This window comes from Mauremys mutica, chromosome 18 (genome assembly GCF_020497125.1).
Source record: "Mauremys mutica isolate MM-2020 ecotype Southern chromosome 18, ASM2049712v1, whole genome shotgun sequence".
Lineage (NCBI taxonomy): Eukaryota > Metazoa > Chordata > Testudines > Geoemydidae > Mauremys > Mauremys mutica.
In genome coordinates, this window is record NC_059089.1 from 16798329 (window position 1) to 16816228 (window position 17900).

At 40.7% G+C, this 17900-nt stretch overlaps 1 protein-coding gene across 9 annotated transcripts in view; it reads right to left on the bottom strand.

Annotated features, from left to right (window-relative positions):
* Window positions 1-17900, bottom strand: part of DYNC2I2 (dynein 2 intermediate chain 2) — a 37574-nt gene that overhangs the window by 17927 nt on the left and 1747 nt on the right. For 3 of the 9 annotated variants that reach the window (XM_044992807.1, XM_044992803.1, XM_044992802.1), the window contains exons 2-4: window positions 17742-17850; window positions 11731-11875; window positions 1502-1631 (exon numbers count right to left, since the gene is read on the bottom strand). The gene's annotated coding sequence lies outside the window, so the exon portion shown is untranslated. The remainder of the gene's footprint in view (window positions 1-1501; window positions 1632-11730; window positions 11876-17741; window positions 17851-17900) is intronic. The other 6 variants (XM_044992811.1, XM_044992808.1, XM_044992810.1 and 3 more) reach the window with 3 other exon arrangements.

Consider the following 17900-nt stretch of genomic DNA (forward strand, 5'->3'; position numbering starts at 1 on the left):
GTTTCTATCCATCACTGAATGCTCCAAAAGGAGCACCAACTCTAAACAAAGACTTTCCACGTAGATTCATAATCGCACAAAACTCTATCAGTGACTGCCAATCCCTCATGGGGATTCGCTCACATCCCACTAGAGCCTTATCAGCTTCCACGGCTTCCCTGCACAATGTACCTATTTGTAGATTTGCTGCCTGGGCCTCAGCCCATACCTTTAGACAGCACTATGCCTTAGAGCAACAGGCAACATCTGATACCTCCTTCAAATGCTCTCTACTATCAGAGGTCAGGACTTCAACTCCAAAGCCCCTCCTTCCATCGGAAGGCACTGCTCTGAAGTCACCTAATGTGGAGCACCCACAGGGACTGCACTCGAAGAAGAGGTTACTCACCTTGTGCAGTAACTGAGGTTCTTCGAGATGTGTGTCCCTGTGGGCGCTCCACTACCCTCCCTCCCTTCTCCCCTCTACTTCGGAGTTTCCTTATTAGTCTTTGCAGTAGAGAAGGAACTGAGTGGGGGCTGGTCGCACAGCGTTGGTTAACTGCCTGCAGCAGCGCAAGGCAGGGACCACGCATGTGTGACCCAACCGGCACTGCTACTAAAAGTCTCCAACTATGAGCGCAGGGGAGCACGAACACCTAAAGTGGAGCACCCACAGGGACAGCACTTGAAGAAGAATTATTTCCATATGCAAAGGGAAATATACTGGTATAACTGTCCATGCTAGGGCTTGTACAAGTATAACTATATCAATACAACTTTCAAGTGTAGACCAGTTCTTTTTAACGTGGTGAACACACGGGATAAATTCAGTCCTGCAATAAATAGATCTAAATCAATCCATGTACTTTTCAATTGAGTTGTTGCCACTTATTCCAGGGATGAATATCCCCCATACATAAAAATCAAGATATATGGGAACAAATTCAGCCGGGTCTATACTATAGATTTCTGTTAATATAGCTATGTCAGTCAATGGTGTGAAGAAGTGTGATCCCAACTCTGACTGACATACCTTTGCTGGTTGTAGCCCCTAGTGTTGACACAAACTGGCAAAACTGCGCTTTTACTGTTATAGCTTGATTCACTTGGTTTTACTATACCAATATAGCTGCACCCACACTAGGAATGCTTTGCCAGTATAGTATACTGGTATTCCTCCTATTCCAGTAAAACAGCAGTACAGCTGCACCTCTGCAGCACTGTACGTATAGACATGCCCCAATGCAGACATAGCTTCTGAATGGACATAACTCCACTAAAGTCAAGAGATTTGCACCCAGTTATACCATAGCTCAATTTGTTCCACTCTGGCAATTTAACAAGGAATGATCATCAGATAATAATGATACTTTATAGTAATATTTCACCCTTCTCTAGCATCTTTCACTTGAGAAATATTAGCGAAGTAAGCCTTCCAACACGGATATGAGGTAGAAATAAATATTATTATACTCATTTTACAGATACAGGGAATGAGGTAGAGAAAGATTAAGTAACTCACCCAAAATCAAAAGAAATCAGGGGCAGAACTGAACAGAAGTCTCTCAATTCCCAGCTCTGTGCCTTCAACCATCCATCTCCTCTGCTCTTCCTGGTTTATTTAGGCCTTCATGAAACTCTAATTTGTATATCTTTACAAAACAACAACATCTAACTCTTACCTAGTGCTTTTCCTCAATAGATCTTTACAAAAGATGTAAATGCTACACACATAGAATCAGTGTAACCCAAACCCCATTTGAGCATGACACCTCACCACCTAATACAGTATTGGGAACAAAAGGACCACTCCTAGTTCACTAAGCCATTAATGAGGTCTACAGACATTTGTTTAAACCTTGTATTTGCTAATGATGTAAATCGAATATGCTGTATAAACTCAGATAAAGTTATTGTATTATGTTTTATATCTGCATGGATACTATGGTGATGAGTGCAATACAAGAACCTATAGAGAAAAGAATATCTGCAATAATTGTATAATTATCTTGACAGAGAGAAAGTAACAGGTATTAAGTGGCTCTTTAATCTAGTTGAGAAAGGCATAACAGGAATCAATGGCCAAGAAGCTGAAGCCAGACAAACACAAATTAGGTGCATTTTTTTTTTTTTTAAACAGTGAGGATGATTAACCTTTGGAGCAAACTACCAAGGAAAGTGGTGGATACTTCATCTCTTGGAGTCTTCAAATCAAGATGTCTTTCTGGCAAACTCTATGAACCTATGAACTCACATGTGTACGTTTACTTACTCTGTGCCCCAGATGCTACACCTCAGGAGGCTACAATAATACTTTGCGCTTAAAATGATACTTTTGCATTTGCAGATCTTCTCTAGCTTTATTAGAGAAGTGAATATGATTCCCATTTTACAAATAAGGAAACAGAGGCACAGAGAGGTTAACTGACTTGCCCAAGATCACAAAGCAAGTCCCATTATTCTGTGGTAACATATATTGTTTTACCAGTGCAAGGGTCTGTACATGGATTGTAATGGGCTGATATTATGAAAGTATCCTTCACCCTCATCTTCTCCTGAGTTTAATACTTCTAAAACCTGACAAAATCCAGACTGCAGAACTTCTCTTTAGATTTTCAGCAGGCCAGTTTTAAGTATGATCGTAGCAATACTTTACTCCCCTTGTTCCCTTTTCTGCTCTTTCTGTTGGCATTTGATGTTTTAAACATTCATTTGTGAAGCAATTATAAAAGACTTGCAGCACAAGAGGAATAATGGGAGCAATGCACTGTTTTTCTCACAGCAGGACTCCGGTCCCTTGTCTGGAGAAAATACTTAGTGTTCCGCCTCATAGTGAATTCATTCAGGACCCAGACTGCTGTCTCATAAAACAGCGCTCTGCTCCTATTATTGCTGAAATCCTGGCATAGCACTTGCTGGGAAATGCTTATTCCTCGGGACATCAGCAGACTCTACTGCTTGAAGATGTTTAAGGGCATTGAGAATCTTTGTCTCGCAATGATTGAGATAAAAATAAATTTCCCTATTCAAACTCAGCCACTCCACTAAAATATGCAAAGTGGGGGTTCTTTGACCAAAATGCAGTAAATATTAAGTACAGAAAGTGGAGTGCTTCTGAATCTCAGAGTTTACTGTATGCTAGACAACTTTACTGAACATTTGAACTTGACTGGAAACAAGTATTTCAGAAAAGTTCTCAGCAGTATGTAAGCCAAACATTTATAATTTAAAACAGAGAGCCTGCTGCAGTCATCGCTAAATTAGCGTTAATCAGCATGATTTCCACATATAAAATCTTAGTTTATTAATAATTATAGAGTATCAAATATATGCAATGCTTTACAACCATAGATTAAGACAGTGGTTTTCAAACTTTTTTCCTAGCAACCCAGTTGAAGAAATTGTTGATGCCCACAATCCAACAAAGCTGGGGATGAGGGGTTTAGAGTGTGGGAGGGGGCTCTGGGTTTGGAGGGGTTCAGGGCTGGAGCAGGGGGTCGGGATGTGGGGGGGTCAGGGCTCTGGGCTGGGGGTGCAGGCTCTGGGGTGTAGTCGGGGATGAGGGGCTTGGGGTGCAGAAAGGGGCTCCGGGTGTGGGAGGGCTCAGGGCTGGGGCAGGGGATTGGGACGCAGGATTGGGGCACGGGCTTACCTCAGGTGGCTCCCAGTCTGCCAAAATAATAATTACTAGCATTTACTGCACTTCACGTGTTCAAAGTACTTTAAAAACATTAATTAATTGACAGAAGACAATTTGAAATAAAATATCTGTCTCCTAGATTAGCAAGTGAGATGATAAAGTTGGGACTTAAAATATGTGAAACAAAATGAAAATTCTCAAACCGGCAATATTTTCAGCAAGTACTGTGCAAAGTTAGCGTAACAGTTATATACATTCCCTGGTCATATGCTGCACATGTCTGAACTTCTTCCATAAGTATGAGATGTGACCAAACAGCAAAAGGAGAGGACAAGTGTCCTTTTAGAGAGTGATGTTTTTGTTCTTGGGTCATTGGAAATCCAGGATCTCTGATCTGCTTGAGAGTTTCAACGTATCAACTGTGTTTGAACAGCGTAATCAGCATTTCTTCTCTCTCTTGTGTGTGAGAACACAAATGGCAACATCACAAACATACAGAATTTTCTGTTTTGAGATGTTAATACTGAACTGAAAATGGTGTAGAATTATGGGTATTTTAAAAAGAGGGATTTTCATCTGGCCTCATATTAACTTATTGCTAATAGGTGACAACAAAAGTGGCTCTTTTTACAACGTGACCTATGTTTTTTCTGCTTTGTGCTTCACAAGACAGGACACTAGAAAGTTCAATTTTATATATATAATGGAGCAGATCAGCAACAGGAAACAGACAAGAGCAGGAAAAGACTGAGGAGGGAAACAAAGCATGGAATGAAGGGGCATTGGGAGACATAACAGAAAGAGGAAGGGAACATAAGGGAGCTGAGGTGGGGGATACAGCATATTTCTGCTCTTTAGGTCGGGGACCATTTCTTTGCACAGTGCTTCTCTAGGCACTATTGCAATTCAATTAACAATTTTGGATAGGAGGGGAAAGTATGAAAGAGACACCATAGATATCAATGGGGAAAGAGCAAAAACAGGGCTCTTTTTTTGTTGCTAATCTTTGAGGTTTTATTACATGATTTTCCATACTATGTATTATAAATGTAACAGAATGCTAAATGTATTATATAGTTCAGCCAGTAGGTGGCGCTGTGCATAAAATACCCTATTTAAGCAAACCTCAGCCATACAGCCAGCAGAGCACTTAAAGGATCTTACAGGTCTGTCTCATCTTACGCAGGGATTCCGTTCCGCGGTTAGCGCGTAAAGCGAAAACCGCGTATAGTCAAAATTACCTTGAGTTGAATGGCGGGCAGAATCGCCTGCACTACAGAAACAATATTTAAATTATTTTTATCTTTTTTTTTTTTTTGCCAACCGCGTAAAGCTGAAATCGTACATGTTAAATGCGCGTAAGATGCGACAGACCTGTATAATGAACACATCTGGTCTCGTGTACATAAGCAAGCTCTGTGGCCAGTCCATATCTGGTACAGAAGAAATAAGATGGTTTCAGGAATAAATTAAGACCAGAAACAGAAGAAAAACCAACAGCAACAGTTGCAAACAGAAGGAACAACAGCAAAGGTTGCAGGATCTCATCAACATGCACTCTTCAGTGCCCAAGAGAACTTCAGCTTTGACAATCCTTCAGAATATATGGCGTGGAAACAATTTTTTGCAAGATTTAGTATTGCTACCAAGTTCTACAAGAAAACTGATGATATACAGGTATCTTCTTTAGCTTATGATCTGGGGAAGCAATCAGATAATATGTTTAAATCATTTGACTTTACTGAAGAGTCACAAAGATGACTATGAAAGAGTTCAGGCTATGTTTGATGCATACTTTATACTCAGAGAAATGTGGTTTATGGAAGAGCATGTTTTAACCAGAGAATTCAAGAACAAGGAGAAAATGTTGGAAATTTTATAAGAGTGTGGCACACGTTGGCTGACAACTGTGATTTTGGGCAAGCAAAACATGAAAATATCAGAGACAAGCTAGTTATTGGCTTAAGAGATAAAAACCTTTCATGCTGTGTACGCACAACTCTACCAAACACACCCTGGAAGAGACTAGCTGCAAATTTATGCAAATTCAGCAGAAATCATACCTGGTTGTCGTGGATTATTTGTCAAGTATATAGAAATAATGTATTTGAAAGACATAACATGTTGCAGTGTTATTGAAAAACTGAAATGCACTTTTGCTCACTTTGGTATTCCAGAACAACCAGTGACAGACAACAGGCCACAATTCACTGCAGCAGAATTTAAGTCATTCCAAATTAAATATGATTTGTTCAGATTACTAGCAGCCTACATTATCCACAAACAAATGGAGAGGCTGAGAGAGTTGTGCCGACAGCCAAGAAAATCCTACAGCAGGAAGATTCATTCCCTGCTCTTCCGTGTTTACAGATAAACATTAATAGCTGCTACTGGATATACTCCAGCACAACTCCTAATGGAAAGACAACTCAAAACTGTTTTTCCAACTTTGGATAATAACATATCTCCAAAGTGGCCAGACATGAAGGGAGTAGCCAAATTGATAAGGATTCTGGGAAAGCTAGAACTAGAATTCTAGAAAAGTGTGACGGTACACTTTTACAACACATGTCACTCAGCTAGAAAACTGCCAGATCTAGAATCTGGTTACCACGTTCATGTCAAAGTGATGGAGAAAAAGGATGGACTACTACAAATGTCGTAAAGAAAGAGAATTCAGCATCCAGAGCATATGTGATTGAGACCAACAGCCACAGTGGAGAGTTCAACAGAAACCATCAACATCTACAGTTTGTTCCTCAGAAAGAACAATCAAGAGAGCAAATATAACCCACAAATGTAACCCACACACTTCCTGGGTGTGGTACTCTGTCTCATCTAGTGGCGAGACCACTTAAAGATTAATGAATCTGATTCAGCCTTAACTAACAGCCATGTGGCTTTTAGCCCACACTCCAGATCAAAATAGCTACCTTAGGAAAAGCCCTAGTGTAGATGCAGTGTTACTGGCAAAAAATTCATTTTGCAAATAGACCTTATTTCATTTGGGAGACTAGTATAAACTACATCAGCAAAATAACTCTTTCTAGTTTAAGCTGCATCTCCATTAGGAGGGTTTGCAGGTATAGCTTCACCAGAAAAGCCTTTCTAGCATAGACAAGGCCTCAAACTAGCTTCTGAAACTGTAAATAAGAATATCCTACCTTTATTAGCCTCTTATCATCGTTCACCTCAAAGGATCTCAGAGCGCTTTACAGACTATACACACAAGCAACTCTACACAACTACTTAGCATCTTAGAATAATAAAGGAAGAATACCACACCGAGCAAAAACTACATGGGGGATTTAGGGAGGCAGAAAATAATAAATATCCAAACTGGAATATGGCCAAGATACCAATTAAAACATTCCTACTGTTGCAAAAAATGCCAAGTGATTTCTAATGAGCAGAAATGGTTTTGTATTCCATCTGAAGAATGGGACACTGGCCCAGCATTGAAAAGAAACAGATACTGAATCACCAACACTACCACTTCATTCAAATTTCTGTAGGATTCCCATTCAAGTACTGACTCCAAGCTAACTCTGCTTAGCTTGTGACAGCTGGAGTAATCTAGGCCTACATACACACTTTTAAATAGAAGCCATATAGTTGGATGATGCATTTGGAGAGTGACCTGAATGAAGTCTGGAGGTAAAACCCAGGAAGAGGGCTACAGATTGGTCGTGCCACTCAGAATGAAAGCTTGGCTTGGACACATTTTAATCCAAAAGGATGTGACACCTCCCCTCCCTTTGTTCCTCATTTTCACTTTGATCAGATTATTCAAACTTTCCCTATCTGTGCTACCAATGATGTAAATTGTACTGTACAGGCATTTTAACCTTGCTGCAGTCTACCCTACACAAGTCCTGCTTATACCACAGCTTACACCAGTACATCTGGATTGAGGCTGAAAAACAAACTTCCTCATGTTGTCAAGACCTACAAGAACTGATTCCAGTATTGGGAAGTGGCAAGAGACAATTCATAAAGGAATAAACACAGAGCATCTCTTTATACAGCTCATTTCCAAAGATCTGGGCGCTAAACATGTGTTAATGAGGACTCTGAGACTTCATAATTAATGATATTAGCATTTCTTTGTTATTCTCTAGGACACTAGCACCCAGTTGACATTTAAATGGCAGTCTGGTAGTTTTCTTTGTTATTATTATCCAGGACTAGAATTATAACTTGATTCCCAGAAAGCAGTACTGCATGAAAATACAAGGTCCTTGAAGGAAACCATGCTGGGTGCTGAAAGCATGTCAGTGAAGTCTTCCTAGTCCAGAAAAAAAAACAGGAGTACTTGTGGCACCTTAAAGACTAACAAATTTATTTTAGCATGAGCTTTCGTGAGCTAGTCCAGAAAGTGTCTCCTCAGATACAGACCTTCCTCTCTTCCCTTCCCCCATCCACTGTGCTGATCCTTGCCACTAGAATCCTTCCCCTAGGCTCCTTAGGAATAGCAATAGCTCAGAGTTTTCAAAATGTTGAATTCCACACATACAAATGGAGGAGTATCAGGGGCGGCTCTAGGAATTTGGCCGCCCCAAGCACGGCGGCCGGGGGACCTCTTACAGACGTGCCTGCGGAGGGTGCGCTGGTCCCGCGGCTCCGGTGGAGCATCCACAGTCATGCCTGCGGGAGAGCGAACCCTCTGCAGTCATGCCTGCGGGAGGTCCAGCGGAGCCGCGGGACCAGCGAACCCTCCGCAGTCATGCCTGCGGGAGGTCCATCGGAGCCGCGGGACCAGCGAACCCTCCGCAGTCATGCCTGCGGGAGGTCCGCTGGTCCCACGGCTCCGGCGGACCTCCCACAGGCATGACTGCGGAAGGTCCGCCGGAGCCGCCTGCCGCCCTGCCGGCAAAATGCCGCCCCAAGTGCGCGCTTGGCGCGCTGGGGTCTGGAGCCGGCCCTGAGGAGTATTGACCAAAAGTAGATGCAATCTGGAAGCAGAAAATATTCTGACAAGCTTGATTTCCCAGTGCAGTTTAAAAAAAAAAAAAGGGAATGAGGAGTACTTTTGGCACATTAGAGACTAACAAATTTATTTGGGCATAAGCTTTCGTGGGCTAGAACCCACTTGGGTTTTAGCCCACAAAAGCTTATGCCCAAATTAGCCCACGAAAGCTTATGCCCAAATAAATTTGTTAGTCTCTAAGATGCTCCTCGTACTTTTTGCTGATACAGACTAACACGGCTACCACTCTGAAACCTGTTGTCAAAAAGAATCCCAGAAGTGGCAAATTTGATAATGGATGTACAATATTATTGGGGGAAAAAAAAGTCTTCACCCTCTGTTTTGCCCACTTCAATGCAGAACAAAGAAAATATTTTCCAATCATGGCAGTGCAAAACCAAGAAACACATGATATAAAGGTATTTCCCTTGTACAATCCTGTGAGGGTTTGTGATATTTTTATTTGCAAGAGCGAAAGGACGATCTTGTCATAAAGGTGAAAGTGACTATGCTAAAAATATCACTTTACATGACAGACCTGATCCCATGTATATTCTGTCAAGTCCTATCAGTTTATGTTTACTTCTGTTAGCATTGCAGAGCTGTCCCAGTTATAGGAGAGCAAACTGAAAGACAGTAAACTCTTTGGGGTAGGGACTGATTGTGTTTGTACAGCACCTAGCACAATAGGATTTAGTCCATAACTGGGGCTTTTTGACACTACCATAGTACAAATAAATTAATAAATACTATAAATAAAACTATAATAGTGTTCACACACCAGTAACAGAACTGTTAATTAAGCTCCACTTGCAGAATATTTCTTGTCATGATACGTAAGGAAACATCATATTTAGTGGTAAAACTTGAAGATTAGGAGTCAGGATTCCTGAGTTCCAATCCCAGCTCTGGTGTGGACACTTACCTGCTCTGTGACTTAGTTTACCTATCAATAAAATAGTTTAATACTTTCCTCACCAGGGTGTTTTAGAAACTCTACTTTTAAATCTTAAAGTGCTTTGACATCCTAAGATCATAAGCACAAAGTACATAATCATAAGTATAAAGTTTTATTATGGCATAACATTGTATATGTTAAATCCTTGTCTTATATATTTAATACTTTCCCTTTTTACTCCTGCTTTGTCTTTTTTCCCATTTCACCTACCAAGGCTATTGGCACACTGAAAACATTTAAAAGGTGTTAGACTGAAACTAAAGAGTTACAAATAAAGCACTCACTCCTCACTGAGTGATGTTCTGTCTGTTTATTTTAATCTGATATTTCCTGGGTAGAAACAAGAGGATACTCCTCCACAGAATTTCTCTCTCTCTCTCTTTCCATAACAAGGGAAGTCTTTCATGATTCCCAAGAAAACAGCTGCTCCTCTGTGTGTGTGTGTGTGTGTGTGTGTGTGTATGTGTGTGTTGAGGGGCGGGAGCGGGGGGGGGGAATGGAATACACATAGCATGATGTTCTTTTCTTCTTCATCGCTAGGCTCTAGGCCCAGGGGCCAAATTCTGAGATTTTACTCAATCCTTATTCAGAAATCAATGGGAGTTTTCCAAAGTAAAAGCTGAATAAGAGCTTCAGGATTTGGCCAGGACCAAAATCCTAGAAATTAAACACGTCCAATTCTTACTTGTAGAGAACTCAAGAGTTTTCTCCTAATTTTCCTGTGAGGGAGCAAGTCATTTGAAAGTCTCTGTATGGGAAAACCCACGTAAGGGCTTACTATGGTTCAATTCAGTATTTCTGTTCCCTCCCTTTCATAAGGACTAAATTAGCTAATATATTGTTAAAAAAATTATGTGAGAGCAGCAGACCAGCTGATACAAGTGTGTCTAGAGCTTTCTTTCTTTTTTTTCAGGATAATGTTTTACACATATCTAACACTAGTTTCCACCTGTTTTGATTCAACCTTCTGCTGAGTTTAGTCCTGAAATTAATCTATAAAGCACCAGATCTTCTCCCTCAGTAATGAGAGTTTATACAGTTGGATTTTAAAAGCCCTCCCTGTCAGAGAACAGAACTAGCTGTTACTCCTCCAATGAATAATCTCAAGGTCTGTCCACACATGGAAATTGTCCAACATAGGAGAGTAAGTTATTTCACTAGAGCCATTCTGGAATAACTCCCAGTGTGGACAATAACTCCATTTTGGAAGACATTTCTTACACTGGTCAGTTCCTCCAACATTTTCTCTCAAAAGTCCAGTTGTTATCAACACTTATTGTTGGAAGTAAAGCAGTTACTATAAAGCACTGAAATGAAATGCAGGAACAACAAATCACAATCTTCAGATGAATCCAGGTAAATGTCTTGTTTTCCAGCCCTTTACTAGGAGCCTGAACCATTGCCGTTATAGTTAATTAAACACTCCTAATGTTGCCTTTAATGGGAGCTGAATCAGGCCTTTAATTCTCTGCAAAACTAACAATTTTGCAACTCTGCTGAGGATGCAAGAACATCCAGCTATGTAAAGCCATCAAGTCAGTGAGGAAGTCAGAAATCTGCCCCTGCGAGTGAAATCAGTGCAGGTGCTAAAAACCAAAAGAGCCATAGTTACATTGGTCAACACATCCTGCCACATTAAAGCTCTTACATTTCACGACCTGGATAAAGCTGTAAATTACATGCACAAGAAAAAGACAAAATCCACATCTGGAAGTGGTGGAGCCACGTGTGGACTGCATGACAGTATTTAAATATTTCTGCATTAGAAAACTGCAGCTGGATGGTACTGGCTTTAACAGCAGCTTCTGTGAACATGTCTGCGTACAAGTGCGTAGCAAACAATCAATCACAAACACTGTGTAGCAGGGTACCATCTGAGACAAGAAACAGAGCAATCCAACTGCCCTAGATATAAAAAGGTGCAAGTCAGGGAGCAGGGAAGCTCCTTCAATCAAATGTCACCCATTCTCACTGTATAGGGCGGGGGGGAGGAGGGATGTCACAATTTTCATAGAATGGGCCACAAACCTAGAGAAATTTTCTCCTAGACCATCAACCCCCCATTCTCTATCACATAGACCACTTTCCCTCTTATTTGCAATCGTACATCTTTGTAGCAACACAATTGCTTACATAGTAGAGTAACATAAGAAATGCATTTAGAGTAAAAAAAATTCAAAGTACCTAAGTGACTTAGGAGCTTAAGTCTCTTGTTCAGAAGTGTCTCGGGTATGTAGAAGCAAGTCCCATTTACCTTCAGTGTCCCTTAGGTACTTTTGAAAACTATATCCTTCCTGTATTTTAGCTGCCTCTTAATGTGATTCAGCAGCTGGAAAGGAGAACCAATATCAAGAGCAGCTTTCCACAGACAACAAGCAAGTGCTCCATAGACCACTAGTGGTTCACAAACCATAGCGTTACAGCTGCTGTCTTAGGGAATATTATAGATCGGGTTTCGTTAGTTATGTTTAAAGGGGACTCTATTAAACCACCAAAAAAAGATAATTATTTAGACTGAATTATACTGCTGTATATGATGTTGACAACTCACTGTTGACAGCCGTGGCAGCGCTGTGACATGGGCAGTGCAGTCACGCTTTATCACCGGGGGAGAGCTCTCCCAGCGATAAAAACACCCACCCCAAATGAGCAGTGGTAGCTCTGTCTATACTGGCGCTTTTCAGCGCTAAAACTTTTGTCACTCAGGGGGGTGTTTTTTCACACCCATGAATGACTAACATTTTAGCTCTGAAAGTGCCAGTGTAGAAACAGTCTAAATCACTAGGCCACCATCCTGCTTCAGAGACTCTTGTCATCTCACAAGTATTTACATCCATGGGTTTGGATGCAACAACTGTGAAGACACATGCAAGATTCTTTAATCATTATCTAACCATTCAACACTAATGTGAGTGTCTGACTGGGAAGGTCTATGGCTACTGGAGATGAACAAACAGTTAGGAGAGAAGCATTTTCCTGTTTAACATATGTGCCTGCCAAGCTGTCTTTACAGGGTCATGGAGACTCCGTAGTTCCTGTGGGCTGTGAAACAGATTACATGCAGCAAAAGAGCCAGAGTATCTCTGCCTGCTACTCAGAGTATACACTGATAGTCACAGACTTCCCTCTCGCGGCAGCTTTAAGTGCACCCTTATATGCCCTTGCTAAGGTTTTGCAGCCTTCATCTCCTGGTGCACTCAACAATTCAAGAGCCTTATTATTTTGTAACAAATTTTTTCTCATGCTGCAAGTGAGCAATTTGCTCCTAATATAGAGCCTGATCCTGCAAATGCTCTGTGAAGCATGTTCCCAGCATGGATGTCCACTGTTAAAACAGTTTCCAGAGCTCACTCTAGGGTGGCTGCACTTCAGCAGGGGGTGATATGAACCTTTTGTATAGCTGTTCTATAAACTTAAAAAGCACTGTGGGATTCTTCGGGATGAAATTCGATAAAAACACGTAAAGAATTATACACCTCTACCCCCTTATAACGTCACCCGATATAACACGAATTCGGATATAATGTGGTAAAGCAGCACTCCGCGCTCCAGTGGATCAAATCAAGTTTGATATAACAGTTTCACCTATAACGCCGTAAGATTTTTTTTTGCTCCCGAGGACAGCATTATATCGAGGTAGAGGTGTATTTCCAAAAGAAAAAATCAAATGCACAAATACAAATTGTAACTGGGTAGGTGGCATTACTGCAGAAAAGCATCTGGGGGTCATACTGGATCACAAATTTAACATGAGCCAATAATGTGATACAGTTGCACAAAAAGGCTAATATTTTGGGTATTCAAAGAGAGTGTTGAATGTAAGACATGGCAGGCAATTGTTCCACTCTGCACTGATGAGGCCTCAGCTGGAGTATCATGTCCGGTTTTATGTGCCATACTTTTAGAAAGATGTGGAAAAATTGGAGAGAGTACAGAGGAGAGCAACAAATATGATAAAAGGTTTAGAAAACCTGACATGAGGAAAGGTTACAAAAACTGGGCAAGTCTAGTTTTGGGAAAAGAAGACCGAGGGGGGGACTTAATAAGTGTGCAAAGCGCAAAAGGTTAAGAGCTTTTATAAAGAGGACAGTGACCAATTTTTCTCCATGTCCACTGAAGTAGGACAAGAAGTAATGGGCTTAATCTGCAGCAAGAAAGATTTAGATAAGATAGTAGGCAAAACGTTCTAACTGTAAGGATGATTAAGTACTGGAATAAGCTACCTAGTGTAGTGGTGGAATTCCCATGGTCAGGTTTTTACGAACAGATTAGACAAACAGGTTCGGAGTGGTCTAAGTATATTTGGTCCTGCCTCCATGCAAGGGGGTAGACTAGATTACCTCTCCAGGAAGGTCCCTTCCTGCCCTACATTTCTATGTTTTATAGATGTACACTGTTATTAATTATATTAATATAATTGTAGTATATAGTAGAACCTCAGAGTTATGAACACCTCGGGAATGGAGGCTGTTCATAACTCTGAAATGCTTGTACTTCTGAACAAGATGCTGTGGTTCTTTCAAAAGTTTACAACTGAACATTGACTTAATACAGTTTTGAAATTTTACTATGCAGAAGAAAAATGCTGCCTTCCTTTTTTTCCCCTTAGTTTACATTTAACAGTACTGTACTTGCTTTTTTTTTTGTTTTTGTCTCTGCTGCTGCCTGATTGTATACTTCTGGTTCCAAATGAGGCATGCAGTTGACTGGTCGGTTCATAACTCTGAGGTTCTACTGTATACACATTTTGAGTGACCTAAATACTTCCATGAAGATGTACTGCTCTTACTTTTTCCACACACAACATTGTATTGTGTCCTATAGGTGGATTTGGCCAGCTTTATTCTTTCACTTGCCAAAACAACGCTCTAACAAAAACTGTCACCAAAACAGAGACCTAAACCCCATGGCAGTTCATGGTGGGTCATCAGACAGTGCTCAAGTAGGACTTGTGACTGTAGAACGCTGGCTCAGCATTGCAGAAACTGAATATGGTAGACAGTTACAATTCTCTGTTAATCTTATAGCAACATAGCCAGCTATTGAAAGAAATACTGTACAATCAGAAGGATTTCTTCGTTGAAGAGTAGATGAGGTTGGGTGTCCGTCTGAAAAGTTTTTTTTTTCTTTTCTTGAAAGCACAAATGGTTTGGCTTGTAGTGAGTCAGATCCAGATTGGAATGACAGTCCCATTGGCCTGGCTAAATTTCAATTTGAGTAATTTCAGTCTGATTATATTTGTCCCCCTGAAGTTTTAATTGGATACCATATTCTTTACTTCCTGTCCTAAATTAAAGAATAATATTTCTATTAAACAGCTGTCATGACTCATGTTTCAGTGGTGAGCAAACTGATTCCAGTGTATATGCCTGTAATGCCCTTTGGGATCCTTTAGAATGAAGATCATTATATACCAGGGTTCTCAAACTTCATTGCACTGTGACCCCCTTCTGACAACAAAAATTACTACACAGCCCGAGAAGGGGGGGACCAAAGCCTGAGCTCACTGAAGCCCCACTACCTCGGGTGACTTGGGGGGGAGGGGGAGAGAGGCCAAAGCAGCCTGTAACCTGAGCAGTGGGGCTCAGGCTTCGGACCCGGACCCCAGCACCCAGCAAGCCTAACGCCAGTCCTTGCAACCCCACTAAAATGGGGTCCCGACCCACTTTGGGGTCCCAATCCACAGTTTGAGAACTGCTGTTATATATCATTATCGCATACCATTAAGATATTATTGTTACAGGTCTGCACAAATTCTGCATCCACCAATAGCCAGCAGCAACCTCCAAAGAGGCCAATACCATACAGAAAGGCAGATGGGAATAAACTCTCCTAACCCCTCTGATAAAGTCTAGCCCTCTGCCATCCTGAAGGCTGCTCTGGAACCTAGCTCCCCTGATGACAACACTAGAGTAAATGTATTGTGTTTGATGGATATGATGCACAGTAAGAATTTCTTCATGGTCCAATTTGAAGTTCAGACAAGAGCAGGAATATTGACTCTGCCCATCTGCCATAGCCCCCATTCACCTCTCTTAGGGAAGATACTTATTTGGGAAGCATGATTTAGTAAAGTTACATTATGTTATGTATCATATTCAAGCCTTACATAATCAAAAGAGAAAAGTGAAAAATGAGGCCATGTAATATTCAATGTGATCTTGATGCAATCAGAGCTCAGAAAAGCATGGTCTGGTCACTGTCACAAAATGAGAACTTTATCTTCTCCAATAATATCAACAGACAAGAGATGTGTGTCATAGAAGTACTATGCACCTTTTAATACTTCCATTGTTATTCAAGCACTGAAACTGCTTTAGATGACAGTTTTGAATAATGCTGGAAATCTGTGGAAGGAGAAAACTCTGAATATTTAATTTTTAAACTCTTAAGAACTTGCGTTGTTATGGCACCAGTGACTCTAGAATGTGCTTGATATGAAAAAACAGACATAAATGTTAGGTGCAACCTCTGAAGAATCTCACAAAACAGCAGATATGTGACATCAAGTGTTCAAACCAATCAGATGGGGGAAAAAGCCAATTAACTGTTGGGATCCTTACACAGAGGAACAACATCATCAGATTAGAGAGAGGCTATGTTGCTACTAGCTCTCCCACACTTACACCTGAACTCTACTATCTAGCGTGTGTGGGGGCGCACATGCATGAAGCAAGGACAGAAGGTGAACCAGTGCTGCCTGAAATGGGGAGTATGCTCTGCTCTCATCCTTCCATGGACTTAGGAGCTACTCTATCACTTTTGCTTAATTTTACACCCTGTCACGTCTCACAGTGAAGAGGAGCAAAAAGTCCCTGACTTGTAATGGGTGGAAAGGTACACAGGAGTGATATACTATTAATCACTGGTGCGGTTTACAGAGGACCAAATCCTGGTCCCTTGTAAAGCAATGGGAGTTTTGTAAACACAGTGATTGGAATGGTTAGGTGATTGGAAGGAGGCGAGAGGACTGTTGGAAGCAAGCAGTTCCACGGCACTTGAAAGCAACAGTTGGAACTGGTCTGCTGACATGAGACGGGAAGAGAGAGGACAACAGCAATCAGGGAGGAAGCACTACTAGGAAGCTTGGAAGAGTGCATCAGAAGAGCTGAATGAAAGGAAGGGAGTAAGAGGGGAAACCAACAGAATCAAAGAAAAAGCAAGAAGTAGCAGTGGAAGAACAACAGACTGGGCCATCCCTCCAAAAAGATAAGCGAGTTCCTAGCTCTCTCTTACTGCATGGAACATATACAGATCTGAATTTGCTTCCTGACTTTTTTTGGGGAAAAAAAAAAATTTCAACTATTTCTCTCTCTCTAATGAACATATTGTGGTCCCATATGCTAATTAGCTACTTCTGGTAAAAGATAAACAGTTTCATAGGATGTTCTTATCAATACCCAGGAACTACAATGTATTGTTGGGATTCAAGACTGTACATCCCAGCTTACTAGACCCTAGATGTATCAATGGGCCATACTAATCATGTGACTCAGGGATACTGAATGATCAGGCTTGACAGAACTCAATTTTTTTAATATTATTTCAATGGATATTAATGTTTATGTTAAAGCTTTTTTTATTTTAAACTATTTAAATTTTCACAGTTATGGGAAAGTATGGGAGGTTCAGGCAACGGGGTGGTCAGACAAAAATGATTTAGTGACAGAAGACACTGAAATTCAAAAAGTTAAAACTTTATAACCATTAAAATACAAATTATCAATGTCACATGTCAAAATATACAAAGTATGTATCCTTAAATCAAACTCTAATATGTTCTCAAGTAGCATTTTTCTAACTTTGTCTGTCTGTATATTTCAGTTATTATGGATGGAAATACTTTTTGTCAGTTTGTGTGTGTGTACGGTGAAATAGATGTTTACTGATATCTATCAAAAATCTAATCCTTTCAAGCCCATAAATAATTCATAGACTCAAATGAAGGGTGAGGAGTAGACAAAGCCTTCTCCCACTATGATGTTCCCATTTGGAAGTAGCTTTCCTACAGATGTCCACGTTTTTAGGTACTTGCAGCCCTTCATATGCAAATCTGAAGAATTGCAGTGAACGGTAAATATATGGTTTATGCCAGAGACAATCCAAGCAGATATAAGTGTTTGCAGTATAGAGTGGCTCCAGTGATTAAACTTGAAGCCAGTTATTAAAGGAGGAAAAAAACAAGCCACACTTACCCTCTCTGAAGATGAAGAGAGCAACAATAATGGATCTTAGGAGATTCACATAGGGAATGAGGCAGTTTCTCCTCAATAATATGCTTCAGCATGCCCTGGAGAGAGATCCCTAGGAAGGAGAAAATAATTTAGTCTCCATGACTCTTTCAGTCCCTTGCT